Source organism: Grammomys surdaster, unplaced genomic scaffold (genome assembly GCF_004785775.1).
Source record: "Grammomys surdaster isolate TR1022 unplaced genomic scaffold, NIH_TR_1.0 141, whole genome shotgun sequence".
Lineage (NCBI taxonomy): Eukaryota > Metazoa > Chordata > Mammalia > Rodentia > Muridae > Grammomys > Grammomys surdaster.
In genome coordinates, this window is record NW_021604599.1 from 1,970,527 (window position 1) to 1,991,350 (window position 20,824).

General features: G+C 39.0%; 1 protein-coding gene and 1 long non-coding RNA gene across 2 annotated transcripts in view; one reads left to right on the top strand and one right to left on the bottom strand.

Moving 5' to 3' along the window:
* The window catches only part of LOC114618311, a 74,416-nt gene extending 63,233 nt beyond the window's left edge, over window positions 1-11,183 (bottom strand). The window contains exon 1 of the long non-coding RNA XR_003710946.1: window positions 11,072-11,183. This is a non-coding gene — a long non-coding RNA (uncharacterized LOC114618311). The remainder of the gene's footprint in view (window positions 1-11,071) is intronic.
* Window positions 1-20,824, top strand: part of Prkg1 (protein kinase cGMP-dependent 1) — a 1,042,192-nt gene that overhangs the window by 952,808 nt on the left and 68,560 nt on the right. The window lies entirely within an intron of this gene.

Consider the following 20,824-nt stretch of genomic DNA (forward strand, 5'->3'; position numbering starts at 1 on the left):
AATTTATGAAGACAGTGTTAATCAAGTTACCAATTACATTTCTAGTCAAAAATTTTGTTTTACCAATAGACTGCTGAGTTGAAAACGTCCAGGTGTTTTCTTTCGTGGAGCGGTGAGCATAGTATTCCGAAGGTCCAGAAAGATGCTTGACTAGATGTCAGAGTAACATTCATTAGATGAGCTTTCTTTCCAATCCTCACATGATTATGGGAGTAAATTTCATAATATATGAATAACAGGTCAGCAGGGGTAGATCGTGAGCTGACCAGATCCAGAATCTTTCCTGCTGCTTTTCCGATAAAGTTGCTACCACCTGAAGCACAAATAAGCTGTTGACTGTTGTGGGGTTCACTGTTGATAGCAGAACCATGCTGCTTGCCTGCCCTGTATAGAAATGAAGGATCTGATTGTGCCACCCTCTCTTCGGATGAACAGTTTTCAAAAATCATTTCAGAAGTATCAAAACCATGCTACAGTTCAGACACTTCTTGCATTAAACATTCTTGCCATTCAGCTCCCACAGCGTCCAAGCGAACAGTTTTCTAAAAGGTGATATTTTTCCTGTAAACTTTCACTGAAAAGCCCAAGCTAGAAAGTTGAAGGATTGCTATTGAAATCCCATGACATTTTGTAGATAGCTACAAGGCTTTCCTCGACATTCAGAAATTTTGCATATTTCTTAGTAAAATTAAGAGGCTTCTACACTGAGCTTCTGCTCATGAGTTAATCTCTAAGCTCACAGAGGAACCGAAGCCCTCTCCTTGCATTCTAGCCTAGCGTATGTGATGAGCTCACATTGAATTTCAGCGACAGGCTAAAGATAGTAAACAAGTTCAGCAAGAATGAGACTCTTCATAGTGACTCTGTCCTCCATCGTTGCCTAGTATTTTTTAGTACACTCAGAATAAAATTAACAGTAGACTAACACATGTCAGTGCATCCTTGACACGCCAAGAGATACAGCTTCATCCGGTAAGAGAAAAACTTCCAAGTACAAGCTGTCACCCGAACTTGAAATGGCCACATCACCAAGTAATTCGTTAATTCTGGATGCTTTCCTTGCTATAAACGTTAGTACTATGTGGTTGAGCCACTTGAAAACCTTTAAGACCTTTAATATCAGAGGCTCAACACTATATTAAACTCAGAGCTTTGAAGGTCAAAGAGAGATCTCCAATTTGGAGTCCGTCATTATGCAGAAAAGGAGGCCCAAGTAACATGGACTCAGCTGCTAGACTTTGTAGAAACTCAACAAGTATGGGTTTTGCATATTACTTCATGTGCGCATGAAATACAGAACCATTGACAAGGCTTCTCCTTAGCGACGGGTACCCTGGAATGCTTAATGAGCCTTTCCTGGTCTCTGGGGTACCCAAGGTACGGTTTGGGGCACTAATGCAGTTAATTTACAACCTGCTGCCCAGATGGGATTTTCAGATTTCATTTCTACCCCTGGGAGTTCACAACTCACAGGGCTTCACAGATCATCTTTGAGTTTGATTCTATTCACATAACTCTGATGGAACACAGACACAGCATTTTAAATATTCAAATTGTTTTGGCATATATTGTCTAATGTCTTTTGTGATTCGGTTACTTTGTCATTTTCAAGATAGATACACATTAAAACCTGAACATCTGTAGTACACAATTCTGATATAATAAATTTGAAAACTGCATCTCTTAAGGGTATAATTTCTTGCTTTAATTGCCATGCAACCTGATATTTGCACCATGTTTGCTTGAGAACTTCGCTGATGATTAATATATACATAGTTTTATGACTGAAGATTCCAGAAATAAATTGGAGAATTTATATTTACAATAGCACACAGTGTATTCTGACTGAACAGAAAGGAAAAATAATTTTGTAACATTTGATAATGAGTTTAGGAAAGTAGAGACAGGGAGCAGACACAGCCAAGAAAATACATAATAATTAAATGATGATAGAAGTATTTTTGCTATTGTATTCAGTTTCTATAGTCTACATAACAAATCACCACAAGCAGGCTAGCCAAGAGAAATCTGTTCTTTCCCCGATGAAAGCCCAGACATAATTAATGAATACCATTTGGTCATATTCCCAACCAGACCACACTCCTGATCCTGGAGGAGAATCTACTGCTTGCTTTCTGGATTCTGATGGCTTCTGGCTTTTCTTGGTTTGTGGCTGCTTCAATTCAGTCTTTATCTGCATATTCACTTGCTTTTTCAGTGTGTGTATGTGTGCATGTGTGTGTATATGTGTTCATGTACACATGTGCATATAATTCATTTAATTTTGTTTTTGACATAGCATTTTTATTGATTATTTAGGATTTTTACATTATGTACCCTGATCATACTCACTTTCTAGTCATCCAAGGTTTGTTCCCACCCTTGTGACCGCCTTATTTCCCCCAAAAAAAAGTAGAAGAAAAGAAAGGAGAAGGGAGGGAGGGAGGGGGGAGGGAGGGAGGAAAGAAGGAAGGGAGGAAGGAAGGAAGGAAGGAAGGAAGGAAGGAAGGAAGGAAGGAAGGAAGGAAGGTCGGTCCACTTTGTGTTGGCCATATACTCACTGGAGCATGGTCAAACTCCCGGCACCCATCGCCTTAAAAACTAAGTCCTCCCGGCAATCCCCCCCCCCCAGAAGCCATCAATTATGGAGAACTGCACTTTAGCATCCTATCGCAATTTTTAAGAGTTTTCTTCCATGGCTTTCTGTCAATGCTATTGCTTTTTTGGGGGTGGGTAGGGTAGAGGTTGTCACAAAAAGGAACAAGATAACACTAAGGATTCACCCAATTTCATGATAACATCCTCCTTGTTGTCTGTAACTTAAGCCATAGCAGCTGGGAGGTTTAGCTCAGCAGTAGAAGACCTGCTCAGGATGCAGAAAATACTTGTAATAATAACCATCAGTCAATCAATCAATAAACAAACTACCAAGACCCTTTTCCCAGGTAAGGTAACTGTTTGTGATGTAGGAGACCTATCAAGGAAGGGTTAACTAGTTAACTAGCCCAAGAGATCATGGCCCAGTTCCCTTTCATACTATACAGAATGGAATTCTGAACAAACCTAAAGTGATTATTGATGGTGAATGGGATTGGTTTTTAATCCTATATGGTCTTCTTTTTTTTTTTTTTCCTTAACTCTGCCTCTGTCCTGGTCCCAATATGTCTCTTTTTGGCTCATTATAAAGTAGCTATCTTTTTCCATAAAGTGTTCATGTATCTTTTCCCTACACTTGACATTTTGGGTCTGGCTATGTTTTTATAGGCTACTTACTATATCTATCAGTGCCTGGGTAAGTGTAGGATGAAAATTCTCTTTGACCTCTTAGGGGAAAGAAATAACAGATCTTGCCTTGTCTTAGGGTTTTTATGGCTGTGATAAAACACCATGACCAAAAGCAACTTGGAGAGCAAGAGTTAGTTCTTTTTTATCTTACAGTTTGTAGTCAGTCTATCATAGAAGGAAGTCGGGGGAAAAACCTGGAAGCAGGAACTGATGGAGAGACCATGGAGGAGTGCTACTGCTTACTGTCTTGTTCCTCCTTGCTATGCCTGCTACCTTTTTTTTTAAACTGGATATTTTATTTATTTACATTGCAGATGCCATTCCCTTTCCCCATTTCTCCTCCCTAGAAAACCCCTATCCCATCCCCCCTCCTCCTTTTTGCTTTTGTACCGTCTGAATTACATGCAAGTATTAAGGTCAGTTCTAGGTTGAGGAACTAGCAATACAGTAGTTACAAATAGTCAAAGAACAAGCAAGACAATAAACAAAATTCTGCTTCCTAATAGCACCTAAGACCACCAGCCCATGGGTAACACCACATCTGTACTTAATGGTCTGAAGTTGAAGATTTCAAAGGCCCTGAGATAGGGATAAGGTATAACCTTTTGGTATGGTTTTAGTTTAGGAAGCATGCTCAGTAACTGTATGAGTTACTTCTCTTGTGATCTAAGAGATTTAGTGGGGGAAAAAGCCCTGGCCTCATCATACACAGGGTGTGTAGTATTGTCTGAGTTTCATAGCAGGAGATTATGAGCTAGCCCACTGTTCTAAAGTCTTAGCCCTGTCTAGTCACTGGGGTCACTCTAGATCCCCAGCAGTCAAACCTCACTCCAAATAAACATTACCTGACACCCACTGGGAGCATTCCTTGGGTCCTTTAAAAGGATGCATACCCTGGGGAGCAAGGGAGTGTCTATGCAGATACTGAATTCACACATTGACCATTGTCAGACTGGTCTTGTGCTATAAGTTCACTTTATTTGCGTGACCATCTTTATCATCTAGAAGACTGTGAGCAGAAAAGTTACCAAGTCCTTTGCTCAGATTTGCCAAGAAGCTGGGTGAAACCCCGGAAGGTCATGAGAGGACACAGGAGTAGATCTTCCCGTGGTTGTCGATTGGAACTGACCCAGGTAACACAGGCCTGCAGTCTCAGCTGCTCTAGAGACTGAACAGAAATACCACAATAGTCAAGACCCACCTAGTCTATAGAATATGTTCAGGGCAACCCTGGGCAACTAAGCAAGTCCTATCTCAAAAGAGAAAGTGAAAAGAGGGCAGAGTTAAAGCTTAGTGGTAGAACCCTTGCCTCCTGCATCAAAGGCTCTTCGGGAATTTGTACTCACTCTGACTTGATCCTTCTATCTGTATTTTTTCTATTTAAACCTTTATTTTTATTAATTTTTTGATCTAGGATGTGTTGATGTTGTTGTTGTTGTTACTATTATTATTCCAGAGAAGAAATCATAGGTTTAACAGGTGGCTGTGGGGTTTAATGCTATGTTGAAGTTGTAGTCAGCAACAGTCAGCTTTAATCTCCCGATTATCTCCTTACTAGGGGATTTCTTATAGGCTTGGTTTTAAATTGAAATTCACTTGAGTAGCTAGATTTAAGTGCGAAAATATGCCTTGTTCATATTTCAGCTGGAAGGTACACAGAATAAGATAGATAGATAGATAGATAGATAGATAGATAGATAGATAGGTAGATAGATAGGTAGATAGGTAGGTAGAGACAGACAGACAGACAGACAGACAGACAGACATATACATGTATCCGTGTGTGTGTGTGTGTGTGCCTGTGTGTGTGTGTGTGTGTGTGCGCGCACACACATGTATTTAAGTTAGCCTTAAAAATAATGGGTCTCTCCGGGCGGTGGTGGCGCACCCCTTTAATCCCAGCACTTGAGAGGCAGAGGCAGGCGGCTTTCTGAGTTCGAGACCAGCCTGGTCTACAGAGTGAGTTCCAGGACATCCAGGGCTTCACAGAGAAACCCTGTCTCGAAAAACCAAACCAAAAAAATAAAAAATAAAAATAATGGGTCTCATTATGGTATTTTCCTAGATGTTATTTTACTTTGTTCTTTTTCCTGTCTCTCTTCCACTGCTCTTCCCATTTGAGCCCCCTCCTGCTGGTCCCCGTCTTCTTTCCAAGTATTTACCCCTCTACTTAATATATCATATTACTCTCTCTTTTTTTTCTCTTTTTCCTAACTCCCCTTAAAAGCACCACAGTTTATTTTTTTAAATTGCCCAAGTCTTCATGCATTTAGACAGCTGAGTTCATCTTTAAGTCCGCATTATTAGATCCACCTCAGAGCAAAGGAAGCAAATTTACAACTACTCAGAGATACTACAGAGCCACTTAGGCACATTAGTGTTCCACAGGAGTGTCAAGTGACCTTGTATGAGATTGCAGAAAGATGGTCCTTAAGGCAAAGGCAAATTCAGTAGCAAATTACATATTTGCTAAGAGGCACTTACATATTTTGTTCCTATTTGGACAAAGAAAATATAGTGACAGGGCTTATTCTTTTAATGGTGTCTTTTACATTATGATGATAGAGTTTGTATATTCTGAATAATTTATATTACAGATGTCTGTATGTGCATCTCTCCTAATGAATCTGACCACAGCTAAATTGCAAGATTCACAGTAAAACCAAGTCTCTCTTTAAAGCAATGAAGTCTGAGTTCTTTATTGTGCTAAGGTCTTCAAAGAATTTTAACACTTTTTTGCTTGGTTTGATTGATTTTTCTTTTCAAATTTTTAGTAGTAAAGAAAATGTGCTTGGGCAAGAGACAAAATGTGAATTAAGATGTTTATTCCATCTACATTATTATGTTAAGAAAAGCCTCAATTAAAAAAAAATTTTTTGACCTATGAAGGTAGCTCAGTCTGTAATGTATTTTTGCCAGGCAAACACTAGGACCTGAATTCTAGCTCTAGAACCTATTTTTAAAAATTCTAATTTATTTTTGTGTTTATGGTGTTTTGCCTGAATGTATATCTATATACCATGTGTATGCAAGTGTCTTTGGAGGCAACAACAAAATGACATTGGTACTAGGGTTACAGATGGTTGTGAGCTGCCATAAGTGCTGGCAATGGAACCTCAGTCTTCTGAAAGAGCAGTCTGTGTTCTTTATCCACTGACCCCAGCTCTCTAGCCCAAGAACACACCTAACCTTAAAAAGAAATTTAAAATTAAAAAAAAAAAAGAAAAGAGAAATAGCTGGGTGCTGTAGGGTTTGCTTATGATCTTGATGCTCTGGCAGCAGAGACAGACGAATCCCTCAGGCTCACTGACAGCCATCCTGTCCTGCTTGTTAACTTCCAGTAAGAGACCCTGCCCCACAAAACAGGGTGAAGGACATCTAGAGAGCTACACCCAAGGCTGATTTCTGACCTCCATGCTCATTTGTACACATATACATGCACCTGAGTGCACACATGTACCCTTACTCAAAAGCACATGCGCAGAGAGAGGAGTCGTACAGGAACAGGAGTTAATAGGATTATTTGTAGTGTGTTCTCTTGTACATGTTAAGATGGAATCTTATGCATCCCAGACAAATGCTCCATGCTGAGGCCCTGCAGTCTAACCAAAATTTGTGGTGGTACAGTGGCAGCTACAGACAATGTTTGAGCCTTTGAGAAAAGCTGTGTTTAATAAAATTTTATTTATGGGGCCCTAAACTTTTATGTAATCTTCAAATGCCACAAAGCATGACCCCCCCTTTTGCATTTAAGGATGTCATAGCTTGTTGACAACACAAAACAGGCTCAGCCTGGCCTATAGTTTATTCATCTTTTCCCCAGAATAATGTAGACCTCATTTTGTTAATATGAAAAATAATAAAATTGGTTTTGCAAGAAATTTCTCAGCAAGTGTTCCCTACTTTTTCACACATGTGGTTGTGCTCTTGACCAATACTTCTCTAGAATTTATAATCTTATCCTGGTCAAGTTTTATTTAAAACTGAAATCTATTTTTTCCCCTCAAACTTACTTCTTTCCTAATCTTCGGACTTTCCTTAAATGGCAATACTACCCTTTTTCTTTCACTCCTGTCAGCTAAAGCCCATTACAGGTATACATATATGTGACCCTGTTTGATATCCTATCCCTGGTCTCTCTGTTCCTCAATAATCCATTTTCTTCAAATCAGATATGTGATGATGTCATACTGCTAAGTATGATGATGTCATACTGCTAAAGTATGATGGTGTCATACCGCTAAATATGATGATGTCATACTGCTAAGTGTGATGGTGTCATACTGCTAAAGTATGATGGTGTCGTATGCACTAGCTGTGCTTTGGGGAAAGATAGCTCAAAGCATTCAAACTCAATTCCTTTTCTGTAAATGAGGAAAGCAAGCATCTTTGCCTTGTGCTTTGATGGTATGATTGACAGGGGATGTTAAACACTTGCTACAAGCCCTGTCGCAGAAGCAAAGGCTTGTTTAACAGCAGCTGCCATGGTATCCTTTCTGTCATCTTTTTTATGGCTGCTCCAGTTCAAATGGATTGCAGTCCCCATGCATTTTCTTCATAAGCTTGTAGCATCTACCTGACCACTCTGTGCTTTAGCCGTGATGCTTTCTCTGTCTCTGATAGCTGATCTCCCCTCAGCTTCTCGTCGACTCTAAACTCTTAACACCCTGACAGCTGTTTCCACAACTCTTCAGAAAACTCTATCCTCCACTTCAGGATTTGCTCCAAGAAGCCTACCCCAAGAGTTTATTTCCAACAATTCCCTATGAATATACACCTGTTCACTCACAAAAATCTCATTTTCTTTATAGCAGTTCCCAAGGTGGGTTATTAATTTTGGGATATGTTTGGGTTTATGGCTAGAATATTAACTGTAAGAGAAAGGTACAGTCTTATTTATTTGATGATTCTTTGCAAATAGTAAACTTTAACAAATACTTATTGACCAAAAAAGAAAAAAAAAAGAAAAAAGAAAAAGAAAACTTAGAGTCATTTTCTAATTGTATCTAGATTAATATGTATTTATTTAAATTAAACAAAGAAGCCCACACATCCTTGAGACTGAGCATAGAAATGAAGACCTATTTGTGCAATGTAGTCCAGGCTTGACTGGAACTCATTATATAGCCAAGGCTGACCTTGAACTCATGATTTTCATGCTCCAGCCTCTCAAGTCCCTCAACTTTTCACAAGATAACATACATGCATCAACACTTGGAGAACTCATTCTTCTCTACATTTATTCTGAAAAAAAAATTAAAGTGTATAAAATGTCTTCTGAGTCAGGCCTGTGTAAAGTATAGAGGAATGAAACTCTTTCAGAATTGTTTTCAAGATGTTAATGACATGATTGCATGAATTACCTCTTAAAGCACATATCAAAACACTCTCAACAATATGTTTCTTACCCTCAATTATTATCACAATCTTCTTCATTAAAACATTACTGGTAGGGAAGAAGCATTTCTAACCATCACCATCTCTTATCCAGTTAGCGTGTGGAGAACACATGCCAGCTAGCATGTAAAGAAATGAAATCCAACTGGGTTATTTTTGTCTTCTATGTATCATTTCTAAGAACAAAGCAAATGTCACCCCAGTCACTTATCAACACTCTCTTTGAATGCTTGCGAGAGTTGTCTTGGGAGCTCTGTGCTCTGACTTACTTCCGGTTAGACCACAATCCCAGGTGCGATGATGCATATTGTCCTCAAAACACTGGAAAGTCTTAGACTCAGCAGGGCTTCTGTCCTACACAGTGCACTTACCAACTCCAGGGAGTGTACACACATAGGTTACAAGGGTCATATTATTATATACTCACTCAAATGAATACATTTCTTTTCCCAAATGAGTTAAAACTACGCACCCTACAAATGGGGCTTTATCAGGTTCCCGTCTCATTTCACACCCAGCAGTTGTTTTGATTGCCAGCTGGTTAATTACAGGGCATGTCTGTAAGCTCAACCCTCACTTTGTTACCTGTACCCATTTAAAACATGTACTTCCATTTGGAAATTGCTACTACCAAAGGTATGGTGACAAGTGTCTCAGAGTCAGCCATGAAGGTTGTGGAAAATGGGTTTTATTTAGATATTGAGAGGCTTGCATTATCGCCATTATAAATGCAATATTAACTAAATTTCTGAAGTTGAGTCACTTAAAAGCACACATAGATACACACTTCGCTGTCATGCTAAGAAGAAAGAAAACATTCCACTAACTGATTAGTGAAGAGGAATATAAATGATGAGCAAAGGTCTGGACATTGGAAGACACAAGTGTGTGCACCGTATCCGCCAGAAGCTGCATTCTGCGCAGCTCTACACCGCTGGACAAAGTTTGTCTGTCCAAAACATACTTCTAAAGATTAAAAATGTCCTTTAAAATTCTTATATTTCCAAAGCTCTGAGCTGCTTATGATTTTAGTAAAAAACTGGCAGTGTATTTCAACCTAAATGAACTTCCTGCGTTACTCTCGTCACTGTGGACTTATTTGATAGCACATCTACCATCACTATCACCACCACAATTCTTATAAAACTATGGTCCTTCTCCTGATAAGGCTCAAAACAATAGGTATAAGCCTTAAGAAAGTAGGCCTTTAAATCCTACTCCTTACTGTTGTTGCGCATGACGTAAAATTCATTTTCTACCCTCAGAATCTCAGGGATGCTGGGCTTTAGTGAACCTTACTGAGACGCTGCTCAGCAATTTCATTTTGTAAGAATTGGAGTGTTACTGAGACCATGCAGCCTTCTACAAATCATCAAATGAGGTTTGCCTGGCCCTCTGCTCTGGGACAGCATGTCAGCTAAGAGGAGCCATCCTTAAGTATCGGGGGAGGAGGAGCATCAGTGGACATCAGAGACCTCAGATGAATGGACTTCAGCCATTCATTCGATCACAGGCATGCTGACGACTACTCCAATCCACTTACCCACTGCAGAGACTTAATATTAAGGTTGCATACGCTCAACCATCATTGTCCGCTGACACCACCACCATCATCACCACCATCACCATCCCTACCACTACCACCACTACCACAGACTTTTACCAACTCCAGAGAGAGAAATAGACATATGAACTTAAAGCAAATATATTTTCAAACAGCTGAATATTAATTATTTTCACTATAATCAGGTACTGTGCAACACACAAAGACATGGAATTTGTACCTAACTCCTGAGAACCTTAATCGACATTTAATGACAATGCAAAATGAATTGCCAACAGATATATGTTTTTCAAATACATCAAACATTAGCAAGTAGTTTCCTCTGATAATGTTTGCTAAATATACTACCTGAAAATGCCATCTCTCATTATAACTCTAAGTCCTTGACATACAGAATAGATACAAAACATTGTTATATTTTAGTGATGTCCAAGGGCGAGGGGACACTTATGGTCAACATCTAGAAGGGTCTTTTGTTATAACTTCAATGTAGTTATAAATATCATAGCTGTAGCCAGTTCAGAAACAGACTATCTACAGTATTCATTATTAGATGGAGGATATAATCAAAGCCAAATTCTCTTCCAAATATTTATAAATAACTCTCTCTATAAAATTTAAATGGAAACAAATACATACTCAACACATGAACAGATATACCTTTTTAGAAAGTCAAGTTTATATATTTTAAATTCTGATGAACATCCAAAATGAGGAATAAACTTGCTATTTTTCAGTTTGGCAATCCGCAATACTCATTCGTGGATCCCCTCCAAAATACCAGGCATTCTGCTAGCGATTGAGACACTAAAATGAATTACGTACCCATTTCCAGCTCCTGGAGTTTCCTCTGTATATAGGGGAATGGATACATAAATATCCTGTATCCTGACACCTCAAAGCACAACGGCAGCAGAGGGGAGATAATAGTTCTGCCTGGGAGAGAAGAGTGATGGTAATTTAAAGATGTCCCTTAGGAATATGTCTCTTACTGTTCCCCTTTTCAACAAAACCCACAATGATGTGAATTTGCATGAGTAGAGAGCAGTATGTGTCAGGAGCTATATAGATTTATAAACTGAAATCACTAATTTGCACCAGTCTGCAGTTGCTGCTCCTACAAGATGGGAGAGCATGCGCACATGTCCGCACACCTCCCTCAGAGCTTAGACAAGAATTAAATAAGACTATTGTCAATTACATCCTTACAGTGGCCAATGTGCAGGAAATAGAATCATATTTAATAGTAGAAGCCATCTTTATTTCTATATAAATAATAACTGAAGCTAGACACTTGGGAGTTCTTAAGTAGTCACATGAAACAACTAAACATTTTAGTATGGAAGCTAGATTGCACGGTCCCTTAATGGCCTGAGAGTTCCAACTCAACGCAAATACCTTTAGCCACTCAGTTTACCTCACCTTGTGTTTTAGAAAGTTAGTAACAGAGATAATGAGATAGGTGAAAAATGACGGGAACTTTCACTAGGGCAAACATTTCTGCTACGAGAGTTATATATCCCTTTTAATATATCATAAGAGTGTGTGCATTTATATGTATTATTTTATGTTAGATAGGATATACATTTTTATTTTTGAAAATGCTACTTTCAAAATGTATGCCATTCTAAAAAAAACAAGGTGTATTTGTGGTTGACTTTCCTGGTGCATCCTGTGCTAAGTGAGAGATACAGGCGTTAAGACAGTTAAAGTACTAAGAGAGCGCCGTAGTTTTCTTCTGTGCGTCTCTTCTTCATCACTTTAGAAGGTTCTCTCTTCATCATAGGAAAATAGCTGGATACATATCATGGATTCACAAGTTTCAGAAGGGAAACTTATGCAATTCTGAAGTTTTATGTATTTCGATGGATAACCTTACAACATAAAACATAAATGAGAGAGCAAATATATTAAATTAATTTCCACAGAAGGAACAAGTAGGAAGATAACATTGGGGTTGAGTTTTATTCATAATATCATCAACACAAACACATGGGCGATAGTGTAGGCTCTGACTATTTAGAGATCTAAAGGTACAGATATAATGTCTGGGATGAAGAAAATCCTATCAGGCGCAACATTGTGGCAAACCTAGTGCTTTTGCTCCCTCTAGTGGCAGCTTTTAGAAAATCAACTCACCGTCACAGACTCATGAGATGTAGCAGGCCAAGACAACAACATAGAAAATTAAGCAAGCATTGTTCCCAGAACCCCAAGAATATGTTCTCTTTTTTACACAGTATAACTGAAGGAAGTAAAGGACAATTGACTTTGGAAGTTCTCCAGACAGCTTTCAAAGATACAAAAGATTTGGAGTGTAGATGGTTTTGCTGATCATTGTTGGAATGGGATTTTTCTACACCAGGATTACCACGTGTAGAAAGTGAAGCTTGACTTTTCATTTAGTTCAGATAGAATACTCCTGGATAAATGGCATCAAGTCTCAGCTTCGTTCAACAGACTCCTGTGTCTGGAGTTATGATAATACATACAATCTTTTAACCCCTTCTTCCATAGTTTCCCCTGAGCCTTAGATGAAAGGGCTTTCTTGCAGATATTTCAATCATGGTTGGGCACTCCATGGTCACTTCTCTGTATATTTTGACCAATGCATATCTCTATAATAGTCTCCATCTTTTGCAAAAAGAACCCTTTGTGGTGCAGGATAAGAGCTACACTTCTCGGTGATTGTAAGAATGACACCTGGTGCTAGTGTCCTCTAGACATGACAGGGAAACTGCACCCATAAACTCTCAGCAGTGTCAGACACTCGAAAGATCTGCATAGTAGCAATCTAAGTTAACAGTGTGCATGGGGGAAGTCCCACCCATAGAAGAGGAGCTAAAGGTAGGTGATGGCGGGTGGGAGGGGAAGGATCCATTTTCTTCAAGGATGAGCTCCCAGATAGACTGCTAAATTCCAAAAGATCAGCCCAGGATATTTAGGCCAATGAAGTTGGCAAGCTATGTGTGTGTGTATGTATGTATGTATGTATGTATGTATGTATGTATGTATGCATAAATGCATGTACCAAAATCAAATAAGAGGTGATCATTAAGTGGGGAAGGAGTAGGAGCCAGGAGAGGAGTTGGAGGGAGAAGAGTCACATAAATGCAGTGATCATGTATGGAGATCTCAAAGGAATGGAAATTCTGAAAACCCACACACAGCTGTCAGAAACCCAGAGACATCATGTCCCCTACATTTTGCAAGCTCCTAAAAGCCAATTGCTCAGGCAGAACATTTAGATCTAGAGCTGCATAGGATCTCCAAGTAAGAAAAATACTTGTCCACTGAAACTCAAGTCACCTATTTTCTCAGCAAGACCTTTCAAAGTTAGATTGATTGACCTGGAGTTAGATATGATTACCAGAGCCAGTTCAGCAGAGTGCCTCTGTTAAATGGTTTAATTCCCAGCTGTCTGGAATTTAACATAGTTTGGGTGCTATGTCTCCTGTGGTTTCTTAGAAGAAAGTGAATGCATAATCTTTATGTGATTGTAAGTACTTTCTTTTTCAGGTCACACTGTAGTCATGTTTCAAGAATCAAATAGACTGAAATATTCTTAAAATTTTCAAGCATTCTGTCTAAACAGAAACCCTACCACCTCCTTACATGCCTCTAAAATCATTTAGGCTTCTCGCATGTGAAGGTCCCTTTTATGAGACAGGCAATTCCTTTCATGTGCGAGCTCAGATGCCACTCTAGAGAGAATGTAAGAGCCCAGAGATCACATTTCTCTTGCTGAGAGAACAGAGTCTATAAACTGCAGCCTATGTGCCATTCCATTTCCTGTGCTCAGTGTTGGTGATGTAGAAAGCAGCTGTGATGTGGGAACCACGCAGAGCTCTGATTCTCAAACCACAGGTCATGGAAGGGTGGTTATGGAGGCCTGCTTCCCTTTCTTCTAAAATAGCACTCCAGGCCTATTTGACCTTGCCTCATTCCACCTCTGGGTCATAAGCCAACTGAAGAGCGAGCTGATCCTACTTCCTGAGGCTGAATTTATTTTTAATTGGTCAGGAAGGCATGCATATCCTAGGAGAGGCTCCCAGCCTCTAGAAAGATCTACTGGGAAAACCTCATTAAAAAAAACACTTAAAATAATAAATATAAGGATAAAATAATAAGAATTCTTCTCACTCTATTAATATAACTGGGGCTGTAGCTCAGTGGAGGCATGTTGTCATACACACTGATTGCTGGGGTCTAACAAATTGTGTGTGTGTGTGTGTGTGTGTGTGTGTGTGTGCATGCACTCACCTGTGTGTACATACATTAGCTGAGTTTTTAGCTGGTTTACATCAAACAGATTCCATAGTTAGAGAAACATATACAATAAATCAATATATGTATATTTTAAATGTCTAATTAAAATACAATTATATCATTTCCCAGTCCCTCTCCTCCACTCTAATCTTTCCCATTTCCCATTTTCTCCCAAATTCACAGACCACCCCCTCCTTAACCACATGTGTATACATGTAAGTGAGTAAATATGTAAATGCAACCTGCTAGATCTCTTCACTGTTGCTAAATATGTATTTCAAGTGCTGACCATTTGGTACTAAATAACCAATCAGGAGGCTCACCCCTGGGGAAGACTAATTCTCCCTCTCTACACAGTTTCTAATTGCTTGTATCTTTTCATCTAGATGTGGAACCATGTGATAGCCACCCCCATATTTATGTTGGGACTTCAAGTGATAGCAGAATTGTTCAGGCCATTTTTAGGCAGTCATGATGTTGATACTTTGTGGGTGTGGCTTCCCGGTCTTAGATAGAATGCACAATCTGAAGGTACATTTCCTGTTCCTCTGATGCTTACAATTTTTCTGTGCCTCTTTTCAGGATAATTCCCTGAGTGGTAGGTGTGGGAGTTGTGTTGTAGATGAATTCATTGGAGCTGGGCATCCATGCTCAGGTCTTCTCTGCATTTTGACTGGTTTCTGTTATGATCTCCGACTGCTACGACAAGATGCTTCTTCCATAGGAATCTGTGTTCTGCACTTACTTGTGGGCGTAAGAATAACTATTAGGATGCAGTTAGGAACAGAACTGTTTTAGGAAAGCAGTGATAATAGATCATCCACTAAGATCCAAGATCCCAATACACCATATTTCTATACTATCTGCAAATGGTATGCGTGCAGATTTAAATTTATCCAGTATGATACAGTAAAAACAAGAAGCAGCATTAACCTCTATTTATAGTAACTCAAAAGCCTAGAATTTTTATAGAACTACAGGAAGGACTGACATTCTGCTGCATATCATACTGCATAGCAAAAAAATGAAAATTGTTACCGTCGGAGGCTTGAAACAACAGATGCAAGCTCTGTGTGGAAGGTTGACAGTGTAGACATCATCCCGAAGAACATTATAATAGTGACTGCTTGGCATGCCTGTGACGCGGGCAGCTCTTCTCATCCTCCTTCAGTTACTTGACTCTATTTGCAACGTATATAAAAATGCAATCACTATCAAGCCTTTCTCTCGTTGGCTTCTCTTAGGATATCCACAGATTTGAAAATTAGGATGGACTTGTTTCTGTTCAAACAAGATGATTTGGGAATTCTGACTAACTAGCACCTGTCTGAAGGGGCTGGTCTTTCTCATATATGGAAATCTCAACCACAGTACCATGGAGAAACAGTATCCAAGAGACTCTCCAAGAACAAGATTTAAAAAGAAAAAAAGAAAAAAAGGCAGAAACTACTACATGGTGGTAGGATTCAAGCTGGAAGTTAGGTTTCTTTCTTCCTTTTACATCCTGTCAAATTTGATCGGCTTTGTTTCTGGCAGAATGCAAAGGTATCAAACTGTGTAAAGTATTGTAATACAAAAAAAATTGGGACACATTATGGAGGGCTGGTCCAGTGGGGAGACGTACCTGGCACACCAACCTGACGACCTGAGTCTAATCCTTAAAACACACATAAAGTGAAAAGAGATAACCAGCTCTATAAAGCAGTCTTCTGAGCTCTATGTATATCATGAACAGGCATATGTGTGCACATGTACATACACACACACACACACACACACACACACACACACACACTAGTAGTAGTAATAATAATTACCTGGGCCTAGGCTCCACACACACATATGTAGCAGGTGTGCAGCTTGGTCTTCATGCAGCTTTCCCTACAACTGGAGCAGGGGCTGTCTCTGACTCTATTTCCTGCCTGTGGATCTTATTCCCTAACTGGGCTACATTGTCCAGCCTGAGTTGGAGACAATGTGGCTAGTCCTGGAGTGACTTAATGTGCCAGGGTGGGTTGGTACCCAGGGAGGACCTCCTGCTTTCAGAGGAGAAGGAAAGGGAGATGGGAGAGGGGCTACTTGAAGGGGGGACCAAGAAGAGTGGAGGGGCTGTGATACAGATGTAAAGTGAATAAATAGACAGACAGACAGACAGACAGACAGACAGATAGATAGATAAATTGAGAAAGATAATACTAATAACAAACAAAACTTTAAAGAATCAATTCATAACAACAGAAGTAGTATACTTTCAACCTGAATTCCTTAATTGAAATATACTATCCAAACAATTTGGATTGCTTTTAATTTTTATAATTTTTCATTCCATACTCTTGAAAATGTTTCCTGCAAAACTAGGTAATAGTCTAGATTTTTGCATTAATCTCAGGGTATCCTTGGACATTAACACAGCAGGATCAATAGTTGTCAAACGTGGGGACCTTAATTAGTGAAACCCATGGATGAGCTCAAGTGAATTAGAACACATAAAGTAAAGAACTTCACTGCAAAGAACGGGAGCCAGTTGGTCAATTAGGAGATGTAATTATGCTTTGCTTCCCTTTGGATTGCAAACTGAATGAGTGTTCATGAGGTCTTCGATCCTAAAGTATCTTGACTGAAAAAATCTAGCATAGGACCAGGCAGAGCTGGGCAGAAAACAAGCCCTTAAAGCATCTTTCCACATAGTTCTCCCTATTAGGAGTTTTACAGATTTTTACCAAAGCTGACAATCTACTCAGCTGGTTGCTTGTTCCCTTCATCACCTAAGCATCCTTCCTTGAGTAACCTTTTAGACAGGGATGTTGCTAAGCGACGAAACTAGCCAAGAAGGGTCGGAATACCAGAAATGTGTCTTCAACACATTCAGCTTCATACTCGTTAAAGTTTTTATTTCTCTCTTATTTTTGATCATTTATGTGAATATGCATACATAAATGATGTACATATGTAAATCATTTAAATAATAAGACCGAAATGCAACTGCTGCTTCTTACTCTCTCATGCCTCCCTTCCCTTTCCCTTTCTATACTCTCCTGTTATAGCATATAGATATACTTGACTATCTATATGTATATAAAATCTAGGAACTCCAAATGAAGGAAAGCATATAATATTTTTTCCTAAGACTGGCTTAATTTATTTAATATAATTATCTCCAGTTGCAGTCATTTCTCTACAAATGATATAACTTTCATAATTTTTATGGCTGAAAAATTCCATTATGTGTGTGATCTTTTCTTTCTCATGTCATCTGTTGTTGGACATCTAGGGTGCTCCCTTGTGCTGCAGTGAGCAGCTAGGATCTGTAGTACTTGGAGACCTCTGTTGAATAAACACCCAGGAATGCTGTAGCTGAGTCATAGGGTAGATATATTTTTAGGTGTTTTAAGAACTCCCGTACTGAACTTACTAGTAACTAGACTAGTTTATATTCCTGCCAATATATATTTTATCTACACCCTGGCCAGCTTTTGTTATTAATTTTTAGTGCTTACCATTCTGATCTAAATGAAATGGAATCTCAGGGAAGGTTTGATTTGCATTTTCTGACAGCTATAGAGTGGTTGGACAGTTTTTCATTTTGTCATTAGGATTTGTAATTTGTGTTTGTGTCATCAGCTTGTTTATGGGTTGGTTTGTTTGCCGTGATTTATGATTTATTTTTGTATTTACTTTTTTTCTGTTTTGTATAAATCATTTTATTTGTTTACATTTCAAATGCTATCTCCCTTCATGGTTACCCCTCCACCAACCCCTGATCCCTTCTCCTCTCACCCTCTCCCCTTTGCTCCTTCACTCATCACTCACTCCTGCCCCACCCTTCTAGCATCCTCACACACTGGCGTATCAAGCCTCCCTCCCTTCCCATTGATATCAGATAAGACCATCCTCTCCTGCATATATATCTGGACTCCTGGCTCCCTCCATATTTACTCTTTGGTTGGTGGTTCTACTTTTTAAAAACCTATTCTAAATATCAACAACTCTGGGTAAGAAGTAAATCCAGAGTTTTCTTTGCTGTGCAGAAGCACATAAGTTTTTGAATTTGTCCTTTCTTAGTATTTCTTTGCTGTGCAGAAACATGTAAGTTCTTCCATCTGTCCTTTCTTGGTATTGTTTCCTGAGCAGCTTTAACCCTATTCCAAAGCTTTTGTTTATGCTCGCATCTAAAGCATTGTCTCTACCCTTTCTTTACTTTTTCATAATTTGAGTTTCTGCATTAATGTCTATGATCCACTTGAAGCTGGCCTTTTGCAGGGTGAAACTGGGATATGCTTTCTTCTCCACATACATCGTGTTTCCCAGAGCCGTTTGTTATCAAGGCTGGGCTTCTGGTTTGTTTTGCTTTGCTTTGGCATCTTTGTAAACCATGAAATGACCACAGCTGCATGAGTTTACATCAGTGTCTCCTAGTCCTGCCATTGAGCCATCCGAGTGGGCGTGTCATGCTGGGTTAGTGATTTGGACTCTAGTATCTCTTGCTGTTACTTTTTTGTTTTTGTTTAAGATTGCTTTTATAATCTAGACTCTTGTGTGCTTCAGCCTGTTTTAGTGAAGAGCAACATTGAAACTTGGGTGGATTTGTACAGAATCTGTGAGTTTCTTAGCATAGCTCTTTTCACAGTATTACTTTCTGTCTTCTTCAACTTCCTCCTTTACTGTTTTCTTTCTATTCCTTGACTAGTCTTAGTTCAAGTTTTCTTTTGGGGCAATAGTGAATGGCACTGTTTCTGTGATTTCTCCTCTAGTACATTAGCTCCTGGTATATAAGAAGACTATTGGTATTTGTATGTTAATTTTGTATCCTGTTTCTTTAATAAAAGTCTTTATCAGACCTAAGAGTTCCCTAGGAACTCGGGATCTTTATGAATAAAATAATATAGTTGAAATAATTTTTTTTACTTTTTCCTTGCCTATTTGTATCCCTTTTATTTCTTTCTCTTTTATTATTTCTCCAGCTAAGACATGAAGTACCATATTGAATTATTGAATGAGTAAATACTAAAACCAAATAGTGACACAACACACAAATGATTATAGACTGATCTATCTGATGAACATAGATATGCACCCTGAGGCTCACATGAGCCTTTCCTCCTTAACTGGAGAGAGAATTCTCCTCACCCCAGCGTGAGATGAAATTTGTTTTATTTCTAGTCAGTATAGCTCCTACAGTGTTTTACATCTAGTAGATGCCTAATAAATATAATTAACAAACTCACCTTGAAGTGCTCATGTCCAGAAGCCGAAAGAAGTGATTGGCTTTTGTGTTTTTGTGTTGCTGGTTTTCTTGAGAGCTATATGAAGTTTTCAATTTTTTGTAAACTGAAAGATTGATTCTGCAACGGGAAATTAGATTAATATACAAGAATAACCTAAGGAAGCTCTGAATACTGCTTTGCTAAGACTGCTATAACTAATTATTAAAACTTGGATTAAAACCAGAAAGGTTTTTTTTTTATCTCACTGGAAGGCTAGGAGTCTGAAATCAAAATGTCAAGAATCAGGATACCCCCTAAAGTACCAAGGGGAAAAAGTCCTTTAAACCTTTCTATTTTGGGGGGTTTTGACAGTCTCTGGTGTCCTTTAGCAGTGGATGCTGACTCCAATATCTCCATTGTCACATGGCTATCCTTACCCTGTGAGTAGCTGAATCATTATAGCATTTTCCTATAAGGGTATATAAGGGTTCAAATTTGGACTTAGGGCCTACCTTATCTATTGTGACCTCATCTTAACTATGAAGACCCCGATTCTAAGAAAAGTCGTATTCTGAGGTTCTGAATATGGATAGATTTTACTTCTAAGGAAACACCATTAGTGCTCATACCATTTAGTTCCCAGCCATGACCAGACACTCAGGAGCTCCCACATTAAAACAGTTGCTTGGAGTCATTGAGTATTAGGATAATATGTTAGAGAGCGCTCTACAACTAATACAGATTTTGCTTTCCAAGGGTGTGCTGCCTGCTCTCACAAAGACTAGAACGTGAAGAGATTAGAACAGGAAAGTGAGCCACATAGAAGGACTTTGAAACTTTGAACAAACTTAAAAGAAATCCAGTGTCTTTAGGAAGCTTAGTGTGGGCTTTAAGAAAATAAGGAAGGGCTAATAAGATGGCTCAGTGCTTTAAAATGCTGACTTCTTTCCCAGAAGACATGAATGAGTTCAGGTCCCAGTACCCATTTGTGAGGCTTTCAACTACCTGTAACTCCAACCCCAGGGCATCAGATACCTTCTTCTAGTCTCTATGCCATATCCTCTTCAAACACATACAATCAAAATTGAGAGGGTGGGAAGAGGGA